Consider the following 8,012-nt stretch of genomic DNA (forward strand, 5'->3'; position numbering starts at 1 on the left):
TATTACGTCAGACTGCTCCAGAAAGTTTTTCATTTAGTCGTTTTCATAGAGAATGCACAGGATGACCACCTCTGCACTCAAGAAGGCAGCCCATGTGGATCAAAGAAGAGACTCCCAGTAGGTGCGTGGGAGGGGAACAGTGAAGGAGATGGTTGCCCGTACCTCGAGATATTGCTCCCCTAGAGACGATAGGCAAGGCCTGGGGTTGCTCTAATGAGAGGCATGATGGGAGAGTTGACAGCCTAAGGTTTGGGAATAGCTATCTAGGAAAAGAGGAACCTCATTGCCTGAGGTAGTGGTTAACACAGCTACAAATGCCAGATGCTGTTTAAGTAGCAAAGCAGAAAATGACTTCAGAGATCGGGTATTTCACGGAAAGTATCAAGATGACTTCCGAGTTACGCCTCGAGAATGGGCATGAAGAGGTGCAGCGACGGAGGGTGGCGGCAAAGAAAGGTACTCAATACTTGGTTCACCAATGGTGCTGTTGAAGGGGAAAGAGCTGCTGAGCAAAGGCAGAGGTTTCGTTTATCCCCCTGCATCTGAGGCTAAGCAGGCCGCGCCCTTGAGGGAGCGGGTCTCAAGAACAACTTTTCCACCTGGAAGGTGCTAAGGAGCAAGACTATAGACCCCAGACTGGGCATCCGAAATCCGGAGCGAGGCGTGGGCGGATGGGGCGGAGTTGGATGGCGGAGAGGCGGGACTTCCGGTGCGGCCGTGGGCCCAGTTTCCGGCGTCTAGCGGCAGCTTGCCTTGCGCCCTGGGCTGTCCTCGAGGACGTTGCGAATGGCGGGGCTGTGCTGACTTTCCTGGTAGCGGGGCTTTTGCTGAGGACTGCGTGCGGAGCAGGGGTGAGGAGCCGCTATGGGACGGGCGACCTCCCCCCCGTGCGGAGGCTGCATTTCTTTGTCGAGGGCTCGGGGACACTGGTTGCGTCTCTAGGCCACCCCCTGCTGGGCCGCGGACCAACCCGCGCGCGCGCTCCGAGAGGACAGGCCCACCCCTCCGGGCGGGGGCGGCTCCCGCGGCCACCGGGCCACCGCGCATGCGCGGAGTGGGGCTCCAGGCGCTTCTTACGGGCCCCGGGGCCGTCGGTGGTTCTGGGGCACATTGCGATTCTGGTGTGGTAGACGTTCCTCGGGACCTGCCCCTGGACTGTATTTCGAAGCTGGTGTCCCTTCCGGTCAGTGTTGCCAGATCCTGGATTTTGTACTGGGGCAGAGTGCAGCTACCAGTCCTGAGGCCGTTTCCCATCCAGGAGATGGAGGAGATCGCCGTTGTTAGTGCTGAAAGACCTTTGTTCTTGGAACCATACCAGTTACTGGGACCAGGATTCATGAATTAACTCACAAGCCTATACTGAGCGATCAGTAGTGCAGCGGAAAAGGCAACAACAGCTCCTTTCCTCTTAGAGCTTAGCAGTTTGGACCGAGTGATAAGTGGGATAATAGGAGCAAGCTAGGAGCTCCTCGCCCAGCCCTGGACTCAGGAATGCCCGAGGAAAGGACGATAATCTGAGACCTGTGAACTGCAGGAGTTGGCCAGGGAATGGGAGGATGTAGGAGACAGCGGTGGTAGAAGTCAGGGAACAAAAGTGATTCTAGACAAAAGTCCAGCGTTGAGGGAGGTAGAGTATAGGCCTGGTAGCCAGCTGCAGTGCCGTGGAACTTTGGTGTGGGAGTAGAGACAAAGGAGTTGGAGAGAGAAACCAGGGCTCTGCGCACCAGTCATTCATGGTTCAGACTTTATCCTGAGGGCAGTGCAGAGCAACTGGAAGATTTTAAACTGGATAGTGACTGAATAATAGTGTCATTTATTGAGTGCGTACAGTGGTTCCAGACTTTTCTACTGGAAGTACATAGGGCAGAAAAGAGAATTTGTATTCCCCAGGAGGTCTAGAAGGCATATTCTGAAAAGCCCCAGCCTCCCAGGAGAAAATTGTTTGTTGAAATCTCTTGTTTTAAATATTTATACAAGATTTATGATATACCAAAGTATATACTTGGTTTGGTATAAAATGTTTTCTCAAATCCTCAAGATGTTCTGATGGCTTGAGGACTTTGCATCATATGTATCTTGTGATTTCTGTAGTCCTTGACACATGCATCATGTACCCTCCCCTCCACCCCCACATACATAACCCGGCCTTTCTATGTGGGGAACAGTGTTCACAGTACATGTGTTACTTTCTTTAATTGTCCTATCAACCATTAGAGGTGGGTGTAATTCTACTTTAGTAATGAAGAACCTGAGGCTGAGAGGTTAAGAAAATTGCCCACGTTCACACAGCTAGTGAGTCACATTCAAACCCAGGCATGTGCAACCCCTTAGTTCTTGGACTTCACTGCACTACTTCGCTTCGGGGAATGGATTTGGGTCTGGAAATAAGGAGAAGATTTAAAGCAGAGAAGACATTTAGGGAGTTGTTGAAATAGGCTAGATTAGAGGTGATTTCAAAACCAAGATGGTTTTAATAATGATAGAGAGGAGTGAGTGGATTCAAAGGAGGTAGAGCTGACATGATTTGGCATTTGATTGAATGGGAGGAAAGAGTGGGAGAGCCTGGTGGCTACATCTGGATTGCTGGGGCGGCCATTCCCTCATAAGGATTGTAGGAAAAAGAGCAGCTTTGAGGGTAAAGAGGGCTTGCTGGCCTGAGATGCACCACGATATTCAAGGGGAGATGTCCTTCTGAAGTATCTTAAAGAGTTCCTTTTGGCATGAGAGAGAATTTACTTTTCTTCTTTGCACTGAATATGTGCTGTTCATTATCAGTTGTTGATGACTTTCTAAGGTATCTCCCCCATAACCTGTTCAAACTATGGGAGATGGTGGGACATGGACCCAAGATAAACAAAAGACATGGACTACTTCTGAAGCCTTTGCCTGTTTTATGGAGGTGACACATATATTTTACAATTATATTTTATCAAATACTGACCTGTAGTTCAACGAAGAGGTATTACAGAGGTTCAGACGAGATCATGGCAGAAGCGGTCAAGGCCTATACTGGGGCTAATTGAGAAGTATATTTTGAGGTTTGAGTGGGGCATCTCAGTTTTTTTTCTTCTAGGCCTCAGTCACTCAGATATGTAATGCTCCAGAGAGCATTTTGGAATTTAAAAGGTATGTTCTGTGGAACTGATGAAAGCAAAAATACAGCTTTTTTAAATGCGTTGGTAACATTAAGCCTATGTGGATGCTTCAATAAGGATTAATATTGTCAGTTTTTATTACGACCATTTGCTGGCTCTAGTTATACAGGTGTTTTTGTGTTTTTTTTAACTACACATCTTTTGTTGTTTATCCAGTCTTGTTTACATTTTGTTCTTTAATTACCTACAGAGTTAACATTTTTTATTGAGTACAGATGCCACCCATTTTTCTACTGGGTCGTTTGTCTTAATATTTATAGTTTATATTTTCTGGATTCTGGTCTTTTCTCACATGTGTTGGAAATTTGTTTTTCACTCTGTATATTTTCACTCTCTCTCTCTTTCCAGTACTTTTAAAAACCCTCTTTTCCAGTAATTGAATTTATCTGCCTTTTCCTTTATGGTCAGTGCTTTTTATAGCTTAAGGAAGCCATTCCTATCCTCAAGTCATGAAGGTATTCTCCTATCTAAAAGTTTTACAGTTTTGGGCGCCTGGGTGGCTCAGTCGGTTGAGCGTCTGCCTTCGGCTCAGGTCATGATCCCAGGGTCCTGGGATCGAGTTCCGCATCGGGCTCCAGTTCCGCATCGGGCTCCCTGCTCAGCGGGCAGTCTGCTTCTCCCTCTCCCCCTCCCTCCTGCTTGTGCGCTTTCTCTCTCTCTCAAATAAATAAATAAAATCTTTTTTTAAAATAAAAAATAGAAGTTTTACAGTTTTGCCATAAACATGTAGTTGTTTAATCTACCTGGGAAAAATTGTATATAGTGTTATATGGGAGTGCAATTTAATTTTTTCTAGTTGTTCTAACACCATTTTATTGACCACATCATTCTTTCTTCATGAATCTGAAATTACCTCTGTCATGTCCAGTTTCTATACATGGGATGGGGGGGTCTTTTTCTGGATTCTCTCTTCTGTTCCAGTGATCAGTTTGTCTCTTTATTGCTAATACCACAATATCTTAATTAATTACGAGAGTTCATTAATCAAATCTGGGTATTTGGTAAAGCAAAGTCCCACCTTCTTTTTCTTCTTCAGTCTTGGCTGAAGTATCTTGGCTGTCTTTGGCCATTTGCACTGATGTATAGCTTTTAGAATCAGCTTATCAAGTTCCACAAAACACTTTTTGAGATAATGATTTGAATTGCCCTAAATCTATAGATCATTAGAGGGAAAACTGATATCTTTACAATATTGGGTCTTTTAATCCATGAAAATGGTGCCTCAATATATTTAACTATTTTTTTGTGGCTTTCATTTAAGTTTTTAAATTTTGACATAAAAATATTGACATCTTTTATTAGACTTTTTCTGGTGACTTTATATTTTATGATACTATCGCAAGTAATATTTTTAAATTAGTTTTCTAATTATTTTTAGTGACATAGAAATGATAGTGATTTTTAATATTGTTATACTTTCCTATTAGTTTAGAATCTTGAATTTTTGTATATACAATCATAACATGTATGAACAGCAATAGTTTTCTCTTTTCCAATCCTTATACCTTATTTTTCTTGCCTGACTGCACTAGCTGGGGTATTATTTACACTGTTAAATGGAAGTGGTGATAATAGCATCCTTGTGTTATTCCTATGTCAAAGATGTTTCCAGTATGTTACTGATAAGTCTAATGTTGGCTACAGGCTTTTTGTAGATAGCCTTTATCAGCTTATAGAAGTTCCCTTCCATTTTTATGTTGCTTAGAGTATTTTAGTGTGTATAGATGCTGAATTTTATCAAATGCTTTTTCGGCATGAATTGACATGAATCAGACATTATTTTACTTCTTTCATCTGTTAATGTGGCAAATAACAGTGACTGATTTTCGTAATTTAAACCAACCTAGTATTAATGGGATAACCCCAACTTGGTCGTGATGTTTTTTTATCTGTTACTAGGTAGGCAGTTATTTTCTTTCAGCACATTGAAAATATTATTCTAATGTGTTTTGGCTGTCATTGTTGCTAGTGTGAACTCAGCTGTCAGTGTGTTGCCTCTTTGAAAGTAGTGTGTTCTTTTCCCTTGGCTGCCTTCATGATCTCTTCTTTGCTTTCAGTATACAGTGATTTAGATATGGACTTCTGGAATGCGTTGGGCTTTCTGATCTGTACATGTTTAGTTTTTCATGGTTTTTTTGCACAGATTTTCAGTCTTGTCTTTTATTCTTAAACATGTAGGCCTATCCAGTGGATCTATCTGATAATCACATTATCAAAGGAGCCCTTACCAGACTGCTTTATGCACGGTTGTTTCTGTAGGTTCTTCTCCCTTATGGTCCTTGTTTCTTTAGGTCACTTGCTCATTATGCTTAGAATTTTATTTGATTTTATTTATGGGATTTCTTTACTGTTTGGGCTGAAAGTAATATCTTGCGGAGGGTTTGCATTTGCTTCAGCTGGGCACCTATTGTCAAGGTCATTGTGATTAAAATCTTGAAGGTTCTCTGAGGACTTGCCTTTGATAATACGATTTTAGTCTGCAGACTGGGTCCTGGGCTGGCTATGATTCCACATTCTCTGTGGCACTTTCTTCCTTTCACTGTTTGGGCCAAGTTTCATAGTAGTTGATTTTTTTGTAGTCAGCTGAGACGAGGTAGGATGGGAGTGCCAGTGATGGCTTATTTTTGGCTCATCCTTACAGTGAAGGCTCTGCTTTTAGATTGGGAGGATCTATCTCTTCAGGTGGGCTCTGAGTTTTATTTCTTATTCCCTGAAGGGGCCAAGGAGGTGGGGGACTCAATTAAAGGTAACCTAGTGTGGGCAGATGCTCTTAGGGCCAAAACAAGCTGCAGTATTCTGCTCATCTCCTGGTTTGTTTTTTTATTCAGATCTAAGAAATCCTTATTTTCTTCCTTGCTCCTTGAAGCTTTATACACACACACACACACACACACATATACACATCATACACAAATGTATACACCCTTGAACAACATGGGTTTGAACTGTGCTGGTCCACGTATACAGCGATTTTTTTTTCAATAAATACAGTATAATACTGTAAATGTATTTTCTCTTTCTTACAGTTTTCTTAATAACATTTCTTTTCTCTAGGTTACTTTATTATAAAAATACAGCATACAATACATACAACATACAAAATACTTGTTAATTTACTGTTTACGTTATCGGTTAAGGCTTCCAGTCAGCAGTAGGCTATTAGTAGTTAAGTTTTGGTGGAGTCAAAAATTATACTTGCATTTCCAACTGTGCAGGGGTCAGCATCCCTGTTGTTGTTCAAGGGTCGTGTGTGTGTGTGTGTGTGTGTGTGTGTGTGTGTATTTTAATCCAGTATTGTTAGGTTTCATTTGGAGAGTTAATTTGGTTACTTAGCCAGCTATATTATTGGAAGCCCAAGTCCAAGAATAATTTTTTTTTTTTTAAAAAGAAGCATACCAGAGTTTATTCATCCACAAATAAGTATTTACTTTTCAGAGGAGTCAATGTAGGAGATTACAAGTTTCTGCCATTGCTCAAGATATATTTGGAACTCTTTTTTTGGAATTGGTTTCAGAGCTAGTAGCATATTCTTTTAAATATCTTTATTGGCTACATTTTTCATCCTTTAAAGATGAAACTTGGGCTGACCAAAGGATCCAGCAGTCAAACTCCTAGGTATTTACCCAAATAAATTGAAAACTCTGTTAACGCAAAAACCTGTGCATAAATGTTTATAACTGCTTTATTCATGATCACTGAAAACCAGAAAGACCAAGGTAAAATTCAACAAGAGAATGGATAAACTGTGGTATATTCACATTGTGGGATACTATTCAGTAACAAGAGGAATGAGCTTTATTGATTCTGGCAAAAACATGGATGGATCTTAAATGCATTTTGCTAAGTAAAAGAAGCCCACCCCCAAAGGCTACCTATTCTATGATTTTATTCATATGACATTCTGAAAAAGAACTGGGGACAGAATATCAGTGGTTACCAGGAGTTGGTGGAGGGGAGAGCAGTTGACTACAAAAGAGGTACCACAGGGGAATTTATAAGGTGATGTCTTTGATACTTGTTTCTATGTCTGAAATATTTTATTATAAAAATGAAAAATGGAAGGAAAAAATGAATAAGCTTAAAAAAACTAATAATGAAGTCCCATCCTCTTCTCTTTAGCTTCCCTACTGTTCTCACCTACTCTTGTTATTTTTAAACTGTACATATGCCTTATACTTCACTGTATATATGATGTAGCTCATAATAAGCACATTTTAAAAGGGAAAATATGCAAAAGGAAAGTTGGATGTGGTTAAGGTAAGGAGAACATCTCCTGACTAAAATTATTTTATAACTTGACATTTCCTTCTTGGTGACCTGTAAACATTGGTAGCTCCTCGACCACATATACTGTATCAGACTATAATGGTGGAGATGGGCAATTAGAACATTTTCGTTTTTTTTTTCAAGATTTTAAAAATTTATACATATATAGAGAGAGCATGCGTACATGCCTGTAAGCAGGGGGAGGGGCAGAGGAAGAGGGTGAGAGAGAGAATCTCAAGCTGACTCCACCTGAGCCTGATGTGGCTCGATCTCACCACTCTGAGATCATGACCTGAGCTGAAGTCAAGAGGTGGACGCTGAGCCGACTGAGCCACCCAGGTGCCCCTGAACACTTTCATCATATATAGCAAAAGATGAAAGAGATTTTGCCAGTGATTGGAGGCTTCCATCCACCCATTCTTCAGAGTACATTTGCTCATATTTAAAATAAATGAATGAATTATTCCACCAAAGAATTATTTTAAGAAATCTGAAAGTAAATAGTAACTTCTCTTTTAGTATTCCCCTTTCTATGGTTTTTAATTCAAGATTTAAAAAAAAAAAAAACCCAAACATTGTAAAAGTTTTATG

This window comes from Halichoerus grypus, chromosome 13 (genome assembly GCF_964656455.1).
Source record: "Halichoerus grypus chromosome 13, mHalGry1.hap1.1, whole genome shotgun sequence".
NCBI classification, from domain to species: domain Eukaryota; kingdom Metazoa; phylum Chordata; class Mammalia; order Carnivora; family Phocidae; genus Halichoerus; species Halichoerus grypus.